At 37.2% G+C, this 21,200-nt stretch overlaps 3 protein-coding genes across 4 annotated transcripts in view; 1 reads left to right on the forward strand and 2 right to left on the reverse strand.

Annotated features, from left to right (window-relative positions):
* fut9b.1 (fucosyltransferase 9b, tandem duplicate 1) overlaps positions 1-21,200 on the reverse strand; it is a 107,238-nt gene that overhangs the window by 51,960 nt on the left and 34,078 nt on the right.
* Positions 1-21,200, reverse strand: part of fut9b.3 (fucosyltransferase 9b, tandem duplicate 3) — a 67,547-nt gene that overhangs the window by 12,269 nt on the left and 34,078 nt on the right.
* Positions 12,314-21,200, forward strand: part of fut9b.6 (fucosyltransferase 9b, tandem duplicate 6) — a 37,137-nt gene continuing 28,250 nt past the window's right edge. The window contains 2 exon segments of one of the 2 annotated variants that reach the window (NM_001017772.2): positions 12,314-12,417; positions 12,971-13,062. The gene's annotated coding sequence lies outside the window, so the exon portion shown is untranslated. 2 annotated transcript variants of the gene reach the window in all.

Here is a 21,200-nt window from a genome sequence, read left to right on the forward strand (position 1 = left end):
GTGTGTGTGTGTGTGTTAAAGAGCCGCTGAGCTGACAGGCTGACACACTGTATTTCTGACGGCAGACATGTGAACTAAGAGAACGTTTTTCTCGTATTTCTGACGCGCTTGAACCACGTTACAGATTTTAACGGCTTTAACAGACACATTTCTCAGTTGTGTGTCACAAAAACACTGTTATTCATTAAAAACGTTATTGATACCCATTTTCGGAGCGCAAATTACCAGTTGTACACGCTGTAAACGGAAGTTTTTAGCATTCTACCGGAAGACGCTGGTCGCTATGGTGCCCTCCATGCAGCAGCCACGATCGCATACTTATGCACTATTCTACGCCATTTTGTAGTATAAAGAGTGTAAGTAGTGCGTTCACACTGAAAACTCTAAAAATAATAAGCACATTTTAATTAGCCGGATGATGCACTCATTTAGCTGGTAAAATTAAGTGTGGAATGATGGACACTTAACGCACTCAACAACTACAGGTTTGCTCGCGGAGCTATCAGGTGCACATGTTGGATAACTATTTATTTTGGATGGTGAAAGCACAATTCTTCTACGGGAGTGATTACAGCGCCTCCTGATGGTGAATGCGGTTATACTCACTGCAGAAATTTTTTGATAGTTTGGTCATTTATTTTACTGATTAAGTGACCGTCAAACATCATCAGGGAAACGGTTTGAATTTCCGCTTAGTAAAAAAACAGTAGTGCTCCATTTGGGACGACACTATATACTATGCTGTTGAGTGTGTAAGTGCATTAGTACATAGTGTATGAGTGCATAGTGTGCCATTTGAGACAGCTCGTGCTTCCCACAGATTTGAAATATACTTGAAATATACTCAACTGACCGTCACAGTCCTAGTCTTAAGTATATATATATAAAAAATATCACAATATATATCGCAGGGGGAAAAATATTGCAATGTCAATTTTTTCCAATATCGTGCAGCCCTAGTGAAAAGTGAAAATACCCGCCACCTTTACCTCCTTTTTGAAGCCCAGACAGGCAAGCAGTCAGGCAGAGCAGTACAGAGAGTGTACCAAAGTGCATCGAATGACTAGTAATAGAATAAATAATAGAATAAATATATTTGTATGTATTAGATACAAATTTGAGGCTTGTATTTGCCGCAGCTCCATGTTCACAACTTCACGCATTGGGTTAAATTAATCTGTGCAGTCTTAAGCCTGGTTTATACTTTTGCGTCAAGTGACCGGCGTAACCCACGGCGCATGCAACGTGCATAGCTGTGCATTTATACTTCTGCCCGCTGTCTCTGTTGGTCTGCATTAACACTTCCGAAACGCTAGTTGGCAGTGAGTTATAAATGTTCCTCTGTGTTGAGTTTCTCCGCTGCTGCTTTGCTTTTCCTGAACACTTCCGGGATGTACAAGTGGCTCAAACTCGCTCATTTTGAGGCAGGAACCGGCGGACGTGCAACAACTTTAACTATGAGGTAAACACAAAACAAAACTTTCTATTCAGAGCTCCTTCACGGCACTCCACACTTGTAAACAATCGCTCCATCAGGCTCGCACCATACACGTGACTCTTGGTCCCGCCCAGACTCATCAGTGCTACCAAGCCGACCAATCACAGAGCTTACACGTCGTTGCGACGTGTAGTTACATTTTTTGAGAGGTGCACGTCAGCGACGGCGACAGCCACGGCGAAGGGCTATGCATCAGCGCCGTAGCATACGCCGGCGTTTGACGCAGAAGTATAAATCAGCCTTTAGTGGTCAGACCATTACTTCCACATCATCGGTTCACCTCAGGAAACGGAACCAACCCTGTGATGTGAAACACCTCAATAATCCAAGATGGCAGCACCCAAGCTCCAAAAACTGTATTAAACATACGCTTTTCTTCAAAACAGTTAAAATAATGGAGTATAACATATTTTAATTCATTAATTTTCCTTTAACTCATCCACCATATGTTTTACACAGCTGAAGCCCTTCCAGCTGCAATAAGCGTACTGGGAAACATCCAAACACTTTCACACACATACACTGCAATTAGGTTATTCAACTCACCTACAGTATAGTGCAGGTGTTTGGACTGTGGGCGAAACTGGAGCACTGGAAACCCATGCCAACACAGGGAGAACATGCAAACTCCACACAGAAATGCCAACTGATCCAGCAACCGTCTTGCATTGAGGTGACAGTGCTAACCACTGAGCCATCATGTCACCCTTTACTTCCACTTTAAAAGTCAAATTCTCAAGTCTTAATTTGTGTATGCACCTTTTTTAAGAGCAGCAGAAGCCCTGCATAATATTCACAAACTCTAGTTTCAAGACAAGCGTTTATCACTGAAGCACATGGAATTTTTCCTCACCTGTTTTGCAGAGCTCCAAAAAGACGAAATCAAAGGTCACAAATAACTAACTGAAACCATAACCGAACATGCACACAGAAACGGAAGTACGTTGTTTCCTGTTAAAAAGACTGACGCAAAGCAAAAAAGGTTATGACTTTGAGGCTAATACATGAAATCCAATCAGAGGGGTGGTCTCACAAATTTAAAGTCGGTTTCCATACTACACCTTTTAGGCTGGCCTGCAAACAATTCAAGTACTGGTCAACTGATTCATCACAGAATTCATAAATATTTACATCAATAATCCTTTGAGAATTTTAGCAGAGACGCTTTTATAAAGAAACACCAACGCTAAAACTAAACTATACATTGCTGAATGGTTTTATAACAAGTAAATTTAGTAGAATGAGACACATACAAAGTAATCAAATAGGATTTGTATTATAAATAAATGCACGTCATGAATTTGCCAAGTACGATGCCATTCTGAATTAACATATGTTGCCATGACATGATAATATGCCATGAATGAATAATTCTTCCAAAATGATCTAGCAATGAAACGAAGATTTATGAGTGAATAACTGAATCAATTATTGATAATGAGACTAAAAATAAATATGGGTTGTATAAATTATAATGTTAGATTTCTACATATCAGCAACAGTAGTCACTTTTGATTCAGCTGATTATTTCTTCATTTTATTTTATTTCTAAATTACAGCTTAAGTTCTGTTTGCTAAAACCAAAAGTGTCTTGCAGTACTGTTTTTGTAATATATGAAAAGCAAATTACATTTGTCTCCTCCCCTTTTTGGTTGATCGGAAAAATGGTCTGATCTGTGACTAAAAAACCTTAATGTGATCCGAACTGTGAGATTTGTGAGCCGTTAAATCACTACCATAAAAGGTATAAATTTGTAGATTTAAGGTATGAATATGAAATTGTTAGAAATAAAGGTCTAAAACCTGTCACTTGTACCTAAGTGTGGAGTCAGACTGCTCGATTATGGAAAACAAAAAGCATAAGAACATTTATCAATCCCAACAAAAGGTCCTTAAAATTATGAACATTTATTTGAAAAATACACTCACCGGCCACTTTGTTAGGTACAACCAAACTGTTTATACCATTAATTAAATTTAATGTTTCATCATCTGTTTGTATACCTGTATAAAAGCAAGAGAAACTTTGTGTGTATCGTCTGTATTGTTTCCTTGCTGCAAGAATATTAACCCTCTGGTGCTTCTTATTTTTGAACTACACTGCTGGTCTAAGGCAGTCAAAAAGAAAAGTTTTTTCTCAGTACAATTAATCAAATTTGTTTGTTAAATAATAGTTTTTCTATTTTATTTTATTTTGACAGGGATTTGTGGTCGTATTTAATATTTATGCTGTAATTAACATCCATTTTACTCCGATTGAAAACAATGGATTTTTTTTTTAAACAATTTTTTTGTTATTGCAGTATTTTCAGTTAAAATAGGCCCTATGGCAGGGGTCTTAAACTCACGGCCCGCGGGCCATTTGCGGCCCTCAGTGCAATATTTTGTGGCCCGCGCCGACCGCTGTACACTGACAGAATCAGCGGAGCGGGTAGAGAGAGCGCTCCCCGCTCCGCTGATTATATCCGTACACAGCGGTCACTGGCATTCCCCGCCCGCCGTGTAAACAAAGGAGCGGGGATGCCGGTGACGTCACCACGCACCCCGCCCCTTTGTTAGACGCTGTGACGGGCGGGAAGTGTTAAGCCTGATTTATACTTCTACATTTTTTGAGAGGTGCACGTCAGTGACGGCGATGGCCACGTCGAAGGGCTATGCGTCAGCGCCGTAGCATACGCCGGTGTTTGACGCAGAAGTATAAATCAGCTTTAAGCTGTTTCCGCCCCTGCCTGCCACTTAGCTACCTATCTGCAGCCTGCCACCTACCTAGCTACAGCCTGCATCTTATATATATTATAGGTAGATACAGACTGTTACAGACTGATGTGACTGGAGTGGGGTGGGGGTGTTTTATTTATACATATATACGCCTTTTTTTTTAGGTGAGGGAATGGAAGTTTTGAGTGAGTTCCCCCACTTTTTTTCTGTGTGAGAAGTTATTCTCCACCTTGAACTTCAATAAGTCAAAGTACAGGTCTAGACTTAATGATGATCATCTTCAGGCCATACTGAGGGTCTCAACTGCTTCCGCTCTAAAGCCAAATGTGGTTCAGATTTGTGAGAAGAAGCGCTGTCAAGTCTCTGGCAGCAAGGAGTAGGCAAAAGATGCCATGTTCAGAAGAACTGTTCATAATCTTCACTCAATGTTCTATTAATGTTCAGGACACTTCATGTTCAGAAGAAATAATTAAAACTGTTAATAATGACATTTGAGGACTTTTTTTATGTGAAATCCCTTACGCAGCCCAGCCTCACCCAGACTTTGCCTCCTGCGGCCCCCAGGTAAATTGAGTTTGAGACTCCTGCCCTATGGCATCCAAATACAATTTGGGGAAAGCGAAATAGCGCCACCTGGTTGTATAAAAGAAAAAACATGTAATGACGTGGTGTAACCAATAGGTTGCAGTATTACTATATCTACAAAACTGCTTGTGAGTTCTATATACATTCAGATAATCTAAAAGATTTCCTTTTGACTAATTTGAGTTTAGTTTTTTTCTGAACACAAAACCTAAAAATTCTGTGTGTGTCACACTTTTGGTGTTTCAGAGTTACTCCTCCACTGATGTGTGCTGATTCTTGAATTATGCATGCATTCTCAAACTTTTCTCCCTGTCCTATAGCTGCATTATTTCATAAGCATGGGGTGCCGTAGATGTGTCAGATGTGAGTGTATGCATATCTATTTTACACTCTTGGTGCTTTAGTGGGTTCACATACCAAATGCCAAAACAGTCCTAGAATTTTAGACCATTTCAATGACTCAATGATTTTTGATTCAGTGATATAAAACACAAAAATTTAGACAACTTAATACCAGAAAAAGAAGACAACTTCATTGTTATTGTTCAATCTAGGGTGGTCACAATACTGGAATTCGGTACCAATCAGTACTTAAATTTTAAAAATGCCCATTTTCCGGCTGCTAACATTTGAGCACTGTTGAGTAAGTCTTTAAACAGTGCTGATTTGGCATTGTGTTCACATGCTTAACAGAAATTACTGTGATTGGCCGTAAAGGTCATCAGTTGACCAAACTCACTGCTGTTTACAGAGAGTAATTGGAGTGTTTTAAGGCCGTGATTTATGAGGGTATTTGCAGGAATCCTAAAGGAAATTTCAATACCTTTTTAAAAGACCTTCTCAGAATATTTTAAGACCTCATCACCACTTCAAGATGTAATCATTATCAAACCTTTAATTTAATAAACAAATGTTAATAAACAGTTGTAGTTAAATAAATCAATGGAGCACAACCGTGCAACAGAACTTGGATAAGCTCGGAAAAAACAAACCTTGAGAGAATAAATTACGTCAGGGGTGTCAAACTCAATTCCTGGAGGGCCGAAGCCCTGCACAGTTTAGTTCCAACCCTGCTGCAACACACTTACCTGTAGGTTTCAAACAAGCCTGAAGGACTCAATCAGTTTGATCAGGAGTGTTTAATTAGGGTTGAAACTAAACTGTGCAGAGCTGCGGCTTTTTTGGAACTGAGTTTGACACCTGTGAATTACGTGGTTGTTTTCAGCGACAGGTTTCAGCCACAGTTTAAACTAATCTTTCTCCAACCAGGGGTCCGTTCTTCGTACCTCGCTTAAATTATCTAAGATTATTTGGCAGATCCTGGATTTTTAATCTTGATAACTGATCTCTGGCTAATTTGGTTCTTCAAACAAGTTCGCGAATCAGATTAGAATGTCTGGATAAACTGATCTGAGATCGCTATGTGTGCTGTGAAGGATAGATCTATCCATCCTCGAAATCATGATCAGCAATGCAACGATTGGCTGACGGCACAGCAGCGTAATGACATCATCTGATTAATATTCAATTATCCATGTGAGCAAAATTACATCAAATTAGCAGTAAACGGTTTGATAAATATGACACGCAATAACCTTCCACATTTGTTGTGAACTGCAGGCTTTACACTTTCATGTGTCAAGAGTATTCATCATGTATTTCAATGCAAATCAATGTATTTAGTTCTACATTTAGAAAAGATTTTCTTTATTATTGTAGCCGTTTTTTAATCGTTGTAAAGAATAACTGGTTGTTTACAAAAGCATTTTGATATTGGTAAAGGCGTCTGCAACTTTTGTGAAGCATCAAATCACTGGCATATTAACTGTCAAAACATGTTCATGACTGCATAAATGTATTATTGCTTTAAAAAAAAAAGTCACATATTGTGCATTTCTATTATACACAATTTGTACTAAAGCGATCTAAAAAGTTCATATCAATAAGTTTTCTCTTTGCACCACCAGGTGGCAGTCTTTGTACTTTCATTTCGAGGGTGCAGATTGCATACGTTTTATTAATATATATAACTTTATTTTTTTTATTAATGACTATAACTTTATATATATAGTTAAAAATATGTACCATTTTCCCAAGTGTATATAACTACTACTGTAAGAACTGTAAGAAAATATCAGAATTGGGAACATACTTTCTGTATCATCTTTGCTTGAACTGAGCCGATCTAATCCTGTTTATATGAATTGAACCTGCTCCCGATCAGGTTTGACCAAGCAGAACTGTTGCTATGACAACAACTCTCGGATCAGCTTTGAAGAACGAAACGATACTGAATCGTGTCAAATCGTCAATATCCAAATCCAGCTAACGGAGTAATCCACGTACGAAGAACAGACCCCAGGAGTACGCAAACTTGCACTATCTTATTTTGCTGTCTGTTTTGCTCTATGACAGGGCTATTCAATTAGTTTGTCATCATGGGGCAAGTTCATGAAAGTATCCCAAATAAAGGGCCGGAGAGATATGACTTGCAATATGAGTGACGACACAACAGCATATAAGAGCCCATATGTTGTACTTTTCGCTCCTTAAGACACCCACATTGTATTTTTCTACATTAAAATATTAATATATTGTATTTTGAAACTACATAACATCACTCCATTCTACAATGTATACAATGTAATTTTCTTTCTTTTTTTTTTTTTTTTACAAACATTCAAATGTTGTATTTCAGAGCACAACATAAGCACTGAAGTGGGCTTCTTCGACATTCAGAAACATTCATATCTTATGTTTTAAACTGCATAACAATTAGGGATACAACAATTATAGATTTTGGTTGTACGATTATAATCTGAAGAATAATCATGATTTCACAGTTATGTCTAATAATCTCATGTAAATTTAAGCTTTATATGAGGTAAGTATTTAAATGAACTGTTATCATATGCGTTCATACATACATAATCATTTTAATGATTTGTAATTTGTTTGCTATTTACTATTAAACTTCTTGCACTTGCATCCCATCTGTCTCCATGTCGTCACCACCGCCATTGTCACACAATGTGAATAAACTGTGTGAATCCTGCATGTTTTACAGAGCATCTTATCATCTAATAAAATTAATTTCTTCACAAAGTCAACTTTTAAACAAAGAACAATCAAAATGCCAGCTATGGTGAAGCTACATTGCTACCTTCACTCTTCATGTTGAGTGTGTGAGTGTGAGGAAGTGTTGATTTATGACAATGAGTTTGCCAACATTTCTGATAACGTATCAATCAGGTGCAGGTGAATTATGACGTTCACTAATGGGTGAATGGATGAACGAGAACCATTTCACAAGGGGCGCCATGTATTTGGAAACAAAAACAAAAAAACAAGAAAAAAGAAAATACGAACTGAATGCCAACCCATGAAACGAATATTTGAATAATCAAATATCCTTGTCCAGCATCTCTTGTATGCAATGCTGATGTATAATATTTTTAAATGTTTAATTAGGGGAAACTTAAACCAAACCAAACTGAATTAACTGTGACCACAGAACCACAAAACAAACCAAAATAATGTCTTGACCAAATAACTATTTAAATTCAATTAACTCATTGTTAAAGATGCAAATGTTATAATTTCTTGTGCACAAATGCTTTAAATTTGCATCCAGTCACAAAACACATGCAAATGATTCACTTTCACTTTATTATAGTTAGATCTGCAACAACTCCACAAACACGTCTCCCAAACCGCAATGGTCAACTACAATTCCAACTCAAAATCCTGCGTGACTATTGTGACTAATGTGAATGCATACATTACAATGTTGACACTGAAACAATACACACAGACATGCAAACAGTATACAATGTGCATACACACCCACAAACATTTGTCCAGAGATTAAAAAAAAAAAAAAACGTTTAATTACTAGCCAATGTTAATTCCATTACCAAGTTGTACCGGTTATGTAGGTACAGAACTGTGTTTCAGTGCCCAACCTTAAGGGAAGGGCAGGATACAGATAAAGGTGGCAAGCGGAGGAAGCACTGAGGCGAAGCTCACCAAATCAAAACCAATAATCCATATTCATATGAAAACATATTTTTTAAAGAGGCATTTCCCTAAAACCTACCCATCATTGGGAGATTAAAATCACACTAAAATGTACAAAACAAGTTCATACAAATTATTATAAATTAGTATTAAATCCAAAAATAGCTGTGACATTGAATAGTGAATGCTGAATAGTAGGTTAGGTCATTTTTTAACCAAATTTATGAATAAAATGTGCACTTTTATTATTATTTTTATATGTTATCTGAATCATATTTGTACAGCTTTAATAACTTTGGTAACACTTTACAGTAAGGTTTCATTAAAACAATGAACAATGCAGTATTTTATTAATGTTTGGTAATGTTATATTGATTTTAAAGGGCACCTATGGTGAAAAATCTACTTTTCAAGCTGCTTGGACAGACGTGTGTTGGTATAGTGTATAGACCATCATATTGGGGTGATATAAAAACACAGTCCTTTTTTTCCCTCAATTCAACAACATAAAAATGGTGGACCAATTGGAGCGGTTTTGAGACCGACGGCAACTTGACATAAACCCTCCCACCAATATTGACTGACAGACATGCAGTTAAGGATGCAACGATTATAGATTTTGGTTGTGCAATTATAGTCTGAGAAATAATCACGGTTAACGGTTTTCACGATTATTATGCATTTATTAAGTTCAAACCCCACTAGGTTAAAAAATAAGAAAATAAGTTATTCTACAGTGTTGATTATTGCTGCTCAGTAACTAATTAAAACAGCACAAAACAATATAAAAAACAAACAATAGTAAATTTCTCTCTTTGTGCTTAAAAATAAGTGAATGTTTTTGACATTTAAACCGAAATAATTTTACACTTTAAATAAATGACAAAACAAAAAATAACAAAATATAAGAATAAATAATAAATTGAAAAAAAAAAACAGTATTTTTCTAATGTAGGGCTTGAAATTGCCGGTGCTCCCAACTTCGAAAAATCAGGAGCACCAGAAAAAAATGTAGGAGCATTTTATAACCAGCTCATTTGTCATGTTGGCACAACTATTATTAATTTTAACCAGCAACTTAATAAAGCATTTGAAGAGGTGTTATCCTGCCAACATGAAATGATTGTAGATTAAATGGTATGAAGATCGTTGTAAGACAGTCTTCTTTACATTACTATTTTTAATCACAGAAACACAAGCCGGTTCCTCAACATTAATTCCAAGACAACATAATTGTACAGTACTATGGGTGTGACAAGGCAAGACATCAGATTGAGTTCATGAGAACGAGACAAGACATGATTTTTACACTATTTTTAAGAAATATTCAACAATGAAATATATGAATGGAAAATAAACTTATTTAAATGAAAGAAAAAAAATTATACATATTAGAAGTGGCTTATATGAAAGGCAAAGACCTCTAGATTACGCTTATTTGACCAAAATAAAACATGATCATGCCTTGATTTTTAATTAGGACAGTAAGGTCTGACTTTGCTTAGACAAAAGTCTCTTCACTGAACAGAAATAATGTCCAGTATAGAATATAAAGTCATGCTGAAGTGGAAACAGAATGAATATTGTGTCTGACTCCATCATGAGCTTGGAGGACTGCATCCATACAACTCAGCAATGACTCAAATCACTGATTAATAAAGTCATCTGGAAAGGTAAAGAAAGCGTTCTTGCAGGACTCCCATAGCTCATCGCAATTTCTTTAATGCCTCCTCCATCTTATCCCAGAATAATGCTCAATAATGTTCATGTTTGGTGACTGGGCTGGCCAATCCTGGAGCATCTTGACCTTCTTTGCTTTCAGGAGCTTTGATGTGGAGGCTGAAGTATGAGAAGGAGCGCTATCCTGCTGAAGAATGTGCCCTCTCCTGTGGTTTGTAATGTAACGGGCAGCACAAATGTCTTGATACCTCAGGCTGTTGATGTTCCCATCCACTCTGCAGATCTCTCGCACACCCACATACTGAATGTAACCCCAAAGCATGATTTCTCTTTCCCCAAACTTGACTGATTTCTATGAGAATATTTGGTCCATGCGGGTTCCAGTGGGTGTTCTGCAGTATTGGTGATGATTGGGATGCAGCTCAACAGATGATTCATCAGAAAAATCCACCTTCTGCCACTTTTACAAATGATCAACGAGAAGTCTTATTATTATTATTATTATTATTATTATTATTATTATTATTGTTGTTATTGTTATTATATGTTGCTTTAAAAACTGAAATAGACGTCAAGACTTCTGTCAGGTAGTGTATTTTAATTAATTCTATGCAGTGGCTTCTACGCTGTGTAATTTCACACGTGAAATCTAACTCCTTCCTTATTTTTTAAATTTTTGACTTCACCAGTTTCATTTTCATTGAGCAACAATTCATTCTAGGGTTGGGTCGACGGCCGATAGACATCGACCACACTATACCCCTGAAAATGCACATCACATGACCCCACACACACTCTGGCATTGGCTGCAGCATTTGCGTGCGTCTGAGCTCCAGCAGTCAGCGGGTGTTTTGAACCCAAAACCCCAGAGTGCAGTGCACGTTGGATAGTTTATCAAGGATGTAACGTTGGAATGAGTCTCACAATAGTTGTTAAATGTGATATTTAATTCATCTGGTCTCTATCTAACGACTCTTCGGTCTTTTGAATCTATCAGGTAACACATCACAGCGTCAGTACACTGCTTCAATATTTCGATTTAACGCTTGTACTTGGTAATTCTACTGTAAACCTCAGATACTGTTGGTTGGTTCCTGTTGGTTTGGGACCTTTTTTTACCAACCAAGTTTGTCGACGTCATTATGACAGACATCACTCTGCCTATTCATGCCAGAGTCCCGGGAAAAATGTGATTGACAGGTGATAATTTGTGTGTAACTTATCTTTATTTATTTATGGGTAAAACAAAGACCATGTGGGTCAGGTAGTTGAAACTGTAGGCTACAAATAATTAATTTATGATGAATGAATTAATTATTTATAAATAATTCATGCACTGCCGCCTACAACGTTTATGCCATCGTCCATCGTGATTTCACATTAGACATCGCCTAACCCTAATTCACTCATGCCCCTGAGTGTAAGGACTTATAGCACGGACAGAGTTGGAATTTGATACCGCACACTAAATGGAGAGAAAACTTCTTCATTTCCAGGACAGCATTATTGATGATGAAGACAACACAGGCATGAGTATAGCATATCCTGTCACAAAATATGGATAAATGTCATAGGCATTTACAAATCTGTATTGCAATTTTATTTTTTAAGTCCTAATTTAATTTGCGTTTACTACAATTATGACTTTCAGCATATCTAAAGTGCTATTCCATCGCTTGGTAACGCCTATGATTTTGTGTGGTGCCAGTTAAAGCAGCCTCTGCTTGTGAATGAATAACACGGAAAAAAAAAAAGCTGTTACCTGATCTCGTAACAGGAGATCTCGCCACACCCCTAACCAAAAGAGTACCAAATGAGACCACAAAATGGAGAAAAATCCTGCATGTTTTCCTCAAAAACTCTTCTTTTTTTTTTTTTGGACTGAAGAAAGAAATTAACATCTTGGATGACAAAAGGTGAGAATATAAGGAGATTTTACACTGTGGAAGTGAGCTAGTTCTTTATAGTAAACAATGCCCTCTTCGCATGAGGATGTACAAAAGCGGTGACCACGTTAACTAAAAACGCTCCATCAATGAAAAACAAACTGAAATAAGTAAATCAAACTGATGGCTTTGTGACAGACTCGCGGTCACTGCGCCTTTTTGTTTTTATTAATGCAAACAATACGGATTTATTTTGAATGGTTTGCTTTCACTTTCAAAATCGCTACTAAGTGAACTTCTACCCATGTGAACAGTGAAACCGCACAACATCATGCCCTGCATCAGTGTGAGATTAGTTTTCTACATTTGGTTTTTAAAGATGATCAAGCTGTGATGTCAAGTTTATAAAGCTATGAATTAAATGCATATCAAAAACTTATGTAAAATGAATCGATAAGGTAAATCAAGTTCTGAATGTTTACTCTGAGCAAGACGAAACTTCAGTGACATTATTTCCATGCTGTTATTTGATTACATTTAATATTCATCAGCTTAAAAAACCAAAACCTCTCTTATCAAACAGTCAATTCAGAGCCAGCTCATGAGCAGCAGCACCGGTCACCCTGCATGGCTCCACCTTAATGTTTGTCCTTGACAAGTGAATGCTCTACAGAGGTAAGTGAAAATCTATTTGATCAATTGGACAAGTAACTTGATAGTGATGTTACGTACAGAAGCAGGTTTTGCTGACTATTTAAATCAAGCAGACAAAGCAGATGTGAAAAATACTTCACCCTATAATAAGGCATTGTTTGTCAGGCTTTGTAGTTTCCTCATGTGAACACTCTTGGGTGGGGGGGAAGTGTGCGCACTGCACACAGATGAAATGTTTAACCAACAAGGATATTTACTTTTGTCATTACGAGTAAGTTCTGTGTCCTGTGAGTGTAACTCGATCACTGGGTTAATATTTGATGTGAATGATCTCACGTTATGGAGTATACTGAGACAAGCACCAGAATTATACCATATACAACGAACGCTGTAGCACAATACTGTATTATTTCTTCAAAAGTAGACAAAGACAACGGTGTTCAATAATTATCAATAATAGGGGTGTCACGATTTCGGTTTTTAATCGAAATCGATCAAAATTTATGCTCAATTTTGATTATTACCCCAAATAAGTTAAGTAGTTTACCCCAAATAAACAGCTCCAGGGTTCGTCTGAAAGCGTACGGTGACCACCTCTTGAGGGAGGTTTCGGTGCGCTTTTTTGGTCCGCGTTTGGTGCACACTCGAGTAAGATTGCTACAATCGCACCAGCCTAAACTAACCACACCAAGAGGGATAAAAACTCTAGTGTGATTTGACTGAACTAAATAAGGCATAAGGAAAAATCATAATCACGACTATTTTGTTCATAACTGTAATCACAATTACTTTTGGCTCGGTCACGCACGTGGAAATGATGGGGTGAACCATCTCAACTGCATTAAAGGCACAGGCAACAACAACAGCTCAAATTTCCAAAATACACAAAAGTCTAATAAATAATCTGATGGGTATTTGAAGCTGAAACTTTGCAGACACATTCTGGAGACACAAAAGACATATCTTAAGTCTTAAAAATAGGAAAAACAGGTCCCCTTTAACTTTTGGATTATCTTCAGTATTTAACGCTTCACAAACAGTAAGCTGCTCTGTCTGTCATATACTGTATCCTGATTTATGCTTCTGCCAGATGGCAGGATTTAGCCAACAATTATATTTTATGGCCAACCACTATAGCAAGTTTTTGTATTGTCAAACAATATTTTGATTGTGTGGGTTGAGTCTGAGTTAAATAAATGGCATGTGACACTCCTTGTGCATTCTTTAACTGTCTTTTATCTCCCTGGCTCTTTCTCAATCTTGCATTATTTTGTTCTTGTAAAACGTCAGCAGTTAAATGCCAAAGTACTGTGCCAATTTCAATTCAACACATTGTGCCGAGTACAATTCAATTTCCCGGATGTGCTCTTGCTCCATCTCTTGTCATCAAGAGTGGATGAAGAGGTGATTTGCGTGAACTTAAAATAAACAAATTTCATAATACATAGCAACCCAACCCAGTGAAATTTAATGGCAGAAGAGAACATCCACAAAATACAAATAAAAATACTACTGTATGATAAAATTTAGAGTTATTTAGTGCAAGAGTGTATTTAAAACCGAACAAAAAAATTTAAACATTAGGAGAAAATAAAATACTGCAGCTGGATAACATCCCTCTAATGTTAAATATGGTATTTAAACTAGATAATAAAGTTTGAGTACAAAATTTATGGTGGCTTGAAAAAGCCTGTTAGAAGTAGTTTATTTAGTTTGAAAAAGTATCAAATTGACTAAAAGAATGTTTAAGATCCCTGCAGTCAACAATGTAACCACTGTAAAGACTAAAACAAGCCAGTCTAGCATGAATTAGCATGTTGGTAGCATGTATCTATCATGAATTAACATGTTAGCATGATTCTGGCATGAATTGGCATGTTTCTAGCATGAATCAGCTTGTTTCTAGTATGAATTTGCATGTTGTTAATGAATTAGCTTGTGCTAGCATGACTAGCATGTAATTAGCATGAATCTTGCAAGATTAGCATGTCAGTAGCATGTTGAAACAACTAGCATGTGTTAGAAGTCTCTCTAACAGTTGCTAGGGTGCTGAAATTGGTTGCTAGGGAGTGGCTAGTAAGTAAGGTCATCAGTGATTGGCTGCTGGCTAGCTCACAAAGGTTAACTTGATTTTAAGTCAATGGCAGTCTTTTACAATGGAAGTCTATGGACAGTTGCTAGGGTGTCATAAGTGGTTGCTAGGGAGTGGCTAGTAAGTTTAAAATCTGATGCAAAGTTATGAGCTCACAAAGTTTGACCCAAAGTTAAGTCAAAAGGGCTTTTGGGAATTTTCTGGGTTGTTTTTCGAAAAGTACACATATGTACCTCAAACAAGTGCTCTGTTTGTTAACATAATTGTTGAATGGTAAAATAAAGTGAATTAAATAAAAAAATAAGGAACATCCTGGATCTGTTTCTTCGCTCTTCTTTATTTATGTATTATAGAAGTATTGGATAGGGTTTCAGTATCGGTAGAGACTTAAAATCAAACAACTCAGACTCAATGGCAAAAAAATCTGATCAGGACATCACAAACATAGATATATAACAAAACCAGAGAGGGTTTTCTCAAACACGTTTACTCAGATAATCTTTACAGTATGCATTAGGGGTGTCAAAATGAATTGCCATCAATGCATCACAATCTAGATGTAGAGGATTCAGTACAAGTTCAGGAATAGATCATAACCAGTTATGATGTACCAGTGTTTCCCCTACTGTAATATAAGGGGTCACCCGGCCCCCTTAAAAGTTATCTAAATTTTATTTACTTTATATAGCACCAGATGACAACAAAAAACAAATAAAGTTCTTCCCCACAGAACAGGTGCATATCATATTTTGTTATTTTATTAATCAAACGAGAGGTGTTATCTCATTTACATAACGACCTGTCCTTACTTTGCATATCACATGCAGTGAAATTCTGCTCTGATCCGTGCACTCACAACTGAGCAGCATGTCTCACCAAGAGAGAGAGTGAGCTTATTGTAAAATGCTGCATGAATCTGACAGAAATCAGTGGAGCCAGGAATAAAGTAAATAAATCCTGCTTTTATGCTGTTCACACCAAACATGAAGTGTTCACGTGAATAAATGACAATAATCAACACATACAAATGCACAAAAAGGCTAATTATCAATGCACAGTGTAAATAACATGGAAAGCACAGAATTCATCTTAATCGTGTCAACCGCTCAAGTGGGATTTGTTTACTTGTGTGCGTGTGATGCCACATTGGGCCTGTTTTAGAAAGGAGGTTAAGTGAAAACTCAAAGTATTTTAACCCTGAAATGAGAGAAACTCTGGGTTTTATATTTAAAAATGGCAGGTTTGTTAAACTCGAGGAAGAAGGATAAGTCAAGCCTGTTTCTGAAAGAGAGGTAACTTTAACTCCGAGTCAGTTACTGTGGTAACTTACTCTGTGAACTTAACCTGGTCAGGAGCAGGTTTTATTCTCTAAACTCTGAGTTTCTGTCGGTCTCCTCCTCTTTTTAAAAGACAAAGCGGTATTTCTCGCCTTACCCTTACGTCTCCACCCACCTATTTTAATGCTCTTTTTGGATATGCATATAAAAACGATTGATGGAAACATCATGATGCACAAACGTTTTGAAAACACGCTTAATAAAACATGCACATAAATGAGTGGGATAAACTTTTATTCGAAAAGATGCGCCTAAACTACGATGAAAATACTTTTACTCAACAAATTACAGTATGTGCATTAAAAAAAGGTTTGTTATAAGAGATCATATGATGAAAATGTGTGTGAATGGACAAACCAGCAGGCTGAGCACACTGTAACACATCTTAAATGTTGTTTAGCTCATTCATTCTAAAAAGCCTCAGTTTCAGTATTAATGTTGATTATTCAGGGCTCGAAATTGCGACCATTTTGGTCGCATATGCGCCTGAAATTTTATCTATGCGACCTCAAAATATTTTTGGGAGCACTTCTGCCTGTGCTTAAAATTGTTGTGTGCGACCAGTTTTTACTGCAAAATGTTCACCACGTGCACGGATTTGGGAGACATTCACGCAGAATGCATCTCTAAGCTCTTTGTCTGCACTTGAAATGCGAAACGCAGCGCTCAGGAGTGGTTTAAAACAGTTGTCATGTCAACTTGCTGCAGTAAACAAAGCCAAGTCCGTAATGCTTGCCCCGCCTTCGCGCTCTTCTTATTGGCCCACTGCTCTAGCACTGAACGCGTATGATTGGTTAATATCAGCTATCAATCACTCAGTCAATGCCTTCTAGCTTGGGATGACAGAGAAAAACTAAAGCGCTGAAGATGAGAATGAAAATGACACTGACAGATTTTGTTTTAAAAACCATGGCATCGAAAGTTATAAATAATGACACATCTTAGTTGTGATCATGTGCTGAATGTTAATCCACCATCTACACTTTTCCAAGAGTGAATAAAAGACTTCCATTGGCTTCAAGTCCGCTATAAAAAGTCTGTGGGATGGAATTTTCAGGTAACTGTTTCCCAATTTAACGTTAGCACGAGAGCTTCTGTTTAATCCCTCATATAATCGCCAGATGCTGTCCGCCGTGCAAGGGACAGTTATATGTAAAATTTAACACCACGTACACCATCGGCATCGCAACGGGCTTACACTGACTAAGCTAATATTGCTACTCATGAAAAGGCCGGTGTTGCTATTAACATGTATGCATATAATAAGGTACAGTACATGTCAAATGCATCAGTGCAATATCAGACAGCACTTGTGAGAACAGCACAGTTATATCGTTAACAGATTCATTCAAGCAGTGTGTGCAGGGCTGGAGTATGCTTTAAGGCTGATTTATACTTCTGCGTCAAACGCCGGCGTATGCTACGGTGCTGACGCATAGCCCTTCGCCGTGGCAGTCGCCGTCACTGACGTGCACCTCTCAAAAAATGTAACTACACGTCACAACGACGCGTAGCGTAAGCTCTGTGATTGGTCGGCTTGGTAGCGCTGATGAGTTTGGGCGGGACCGAGAGCCGCGCGAGTGATTGTTTCCAAGAGTCCCGTGAAGGAGCTCCGGATGGAAAGTTTTGTTTTGTGTTTACCTCATAGTTAAAGTTGTTGCACGTCCGCCGGTTCCTGCCTCAAAATGAGCAAGTTTGAGCCACTTGTACATTCAGGAAGTGTTCAGGAAAAGCAAAAAGCAGCAAAGAAACTCGACACAGGAACATTTACATCTCACTGCCAACAAGCGTTTCGGAAGTGTTAATGCAGACCAACAGAGACAGCGCGCAGAAGTATAAATGCACAGCCACGCGCGTTGCATGCGCCGTGTGTTATGCCGGTCACCTGACGCAGAAGTATAAATCAGGCTTTAGTCACTCAGTTATGTTATAAAATGCATGTTCTTGTGATAACAGGATTTCGTTGAGACATATTTTCCTCACGCTTGCATATATATATATATATATATATATATTTTTTTTTTTTTTTGCTTCACAGTTTGATTACTGTTGATTTCAAATGCAATAAATCTGTTTATATAAAACTTGAAGTAACGGTGCTCATAATTGGTGGGTGCGACTAAATTATGGCTGATGCGCCTACATTTTTTAAGTTAGGAGCACCGGTGCTACCAAGCAAAAAGGTTAATTTCGAGCCCTGTTATTAATGACCTCCAGAGCATCTGGAGCATGTAAAGAGCGTCTGTTCTCCGTGTCTCATGGCTTCAAACACCCCCACGTGTTCATTGCGTGTCAGCATTGTCTTCTGAGGCACAAGTACATTTAGAAAAGATTGAAGCAGCTTCTACCGCAGTACATTCTGCTTTTACTGTTGATATTTGGTGCCCGTTTAATCAGGAAGTGACGATTTTGTTTTCTTTGGCTTGTTGGATGAAAACGCTGCTTAATTCGAACATCTTTTATGCATTATTTCAGTTTTGCACATAAATCTACCTTCATTGCCTACATTTCAGTCACACAAAGAACAAAGTCACGTACAAGAATAACTTGTCCCTTTTTAATAAATAATTAGCTTAAATGCACTGACCTTCAACAGGGACAAGTAGATTAATGGATTATTATTCTTTCTAAAAACTATTGTTTAGTTTTGCTTACAGTCTTGATGTCATATCAAACTGCAACCACTTAATCAATAAAAAAAGGCAGACAAATAAGTGCACTTTTAAATTATTAAAACTGATCAACGTGTATAAAAGTGGTAACGTGTATAAAGATTTTTTTTAAACGTCACACATAACATTACTTATTTTATTATACGTAAATATAAAAAAGAAAGAAAAAAAATGGTGATCTTTTTTTAAGATGCTGCTTCAGTAATATCTGCGCTGCATTGATAATGCCTTTCATAGTCGCGGTGTGCGCGCTTAACTCAGAGTTGGTCTACTCAAAGTTGATTGACCAAACTCAGATCCGCTGTCCTGAAACCAAAAAGTTTTTAATCTTTTAATCTTCAAGTTTCAAAGTTGGTTGAAACTCCTTACTGAAACAGGCCCATTATGTGATGTTATGACAACATACATTCAACCAAAGCCTCTTTACAGTAGACTAAGTGCATTGTATCAAGTGTCTAGCAAATGCCAATGAAGCAGTTTGTTATCATGAACTCTCTTTCTCTCTAAATTCTTTAATATTTTATGCTACTTAAAACAGACTTTAAATGCCACATCTCATTCATGGTGAGAATACAGAACAAAACAAGCAAATGCAAAGGAACTATATTCCCTAATATTATATAAGACTTGAACAGAAAAGAATTATTTTTGTGTATCTTATGTCTTAAATGCTCATGTTGTCCTCTGTGCCTGTACTTTTTGTTTAACACAAGCACCGTAAATTCTTTGAGCAGGTAAAATGAACAGTTCCATTCATAAAGCTTACTGCTTTAAAAGAAAACAATGTATTTGTGTGAAGTAAAATAAAAAATTGTGTATGGAAAGCAATGCATCATGATGAACTGTGATATCGAATTGAACAGAAACGATGACAAAGTAATAGTTTCTGAACTCAATCGTGAGTAGGGCTGCAACAACGAATCAATGAAATCGATTACTAAAAGCATTGGCAACGAATTTCATAATCAATTCGTGGTTACACGCGACACAGGGAAGTTTAATTACTAAAAAAAACAACAACAAGACTTTAGTTCAGCATGGAGCAGAGTGAACTCAGTCTCTTAAGCACTGATACAGAGTTCGGCATCTCATAGACAGGTATAAGGAAGAAAGAAGTTCAACAGCAGTGTCCTACTTTTGTTCCGCTTTTAAGTGGGGAACATCCCTGGTGCTGATGTTTTACTCATTATCCAGCTTGACAAGCAAGACAAGTTACCGTTAGCTCGTTTACCTTTAGAGCGTCAACTGAGAAAATCTTTGGAGGGGTGTCTAGCGCTGAGCAGAGCTCTCAGTAAGGGATCGTCGGAAAAGTGCTTCTTTTTTTCGCTGTTTTTTTTCTGCGTGCTCTGCTTTCTATTAATGAGGCAAACGTTCAGCCACAAGTAAACATGGCGACGACTATTTCGCGTTATAGCTCAGGGATGAGCTTTTTTGAATAAACGGTTGGAAATTAATGCATTTTTATCCGATTCGATTAACCAAAAAAAAAATAATAATAATCGACAGATTAATCGATTATTAAAATAATTGTTAGTTGCAGCCCTAATAGTGAGACCATTATAGGTTCACACCCCTAGTATACATGTAGCCTAAAACATATTTCCCAAATCTGTGTGCATAATGCACATTTAGTTAAGCAGGAGGAATTGTACTCAGTTGTTTGGACATTCCTAAAAATAGCCAAAATCTTTATTTTATAATAACAGTGGTTTTTTTATTATTACAACAAGCGTAGGCGCTGAGCTCTAGCCTATTTCACCAAGGTCGACCCTCTTTAAAATTTCTGGCCTCACCCCTGATATGTAGGGTCTTTGTCTGCGGGAGATACAGTTGCTTTTAAAATAACGAAATAAAATAGTAAATAATAAACACATAAAAATGTTTTTACATATACCATAAAAACGGAACAACAGAAAATGTTCAGTTTTAAAACCTTGACTTTTTCAAACCACGGCAAACCTTGAACCCAGTTATCATTCCTATCCTGAACTGTGTGGTCATTAGATTTTAGCAATGAGCTGTGACAAGCTTATTGTGCCAACTTACCATGTCTAGAGT

Source organism: Danio rerio, chromosome 8, assembly GCF_049306965.1.
Source record: "Danio rerio strain Tuebingen ecotype United States chromosome 8, GRCz12tu, whole genome shotgun sequence".
Classification (NCBI taxonomy): Eukaryota; Metazoa; Chordata; class Actinopteri; order Cypriniformes; family Danionidae; genus Danio; species Danio rerio.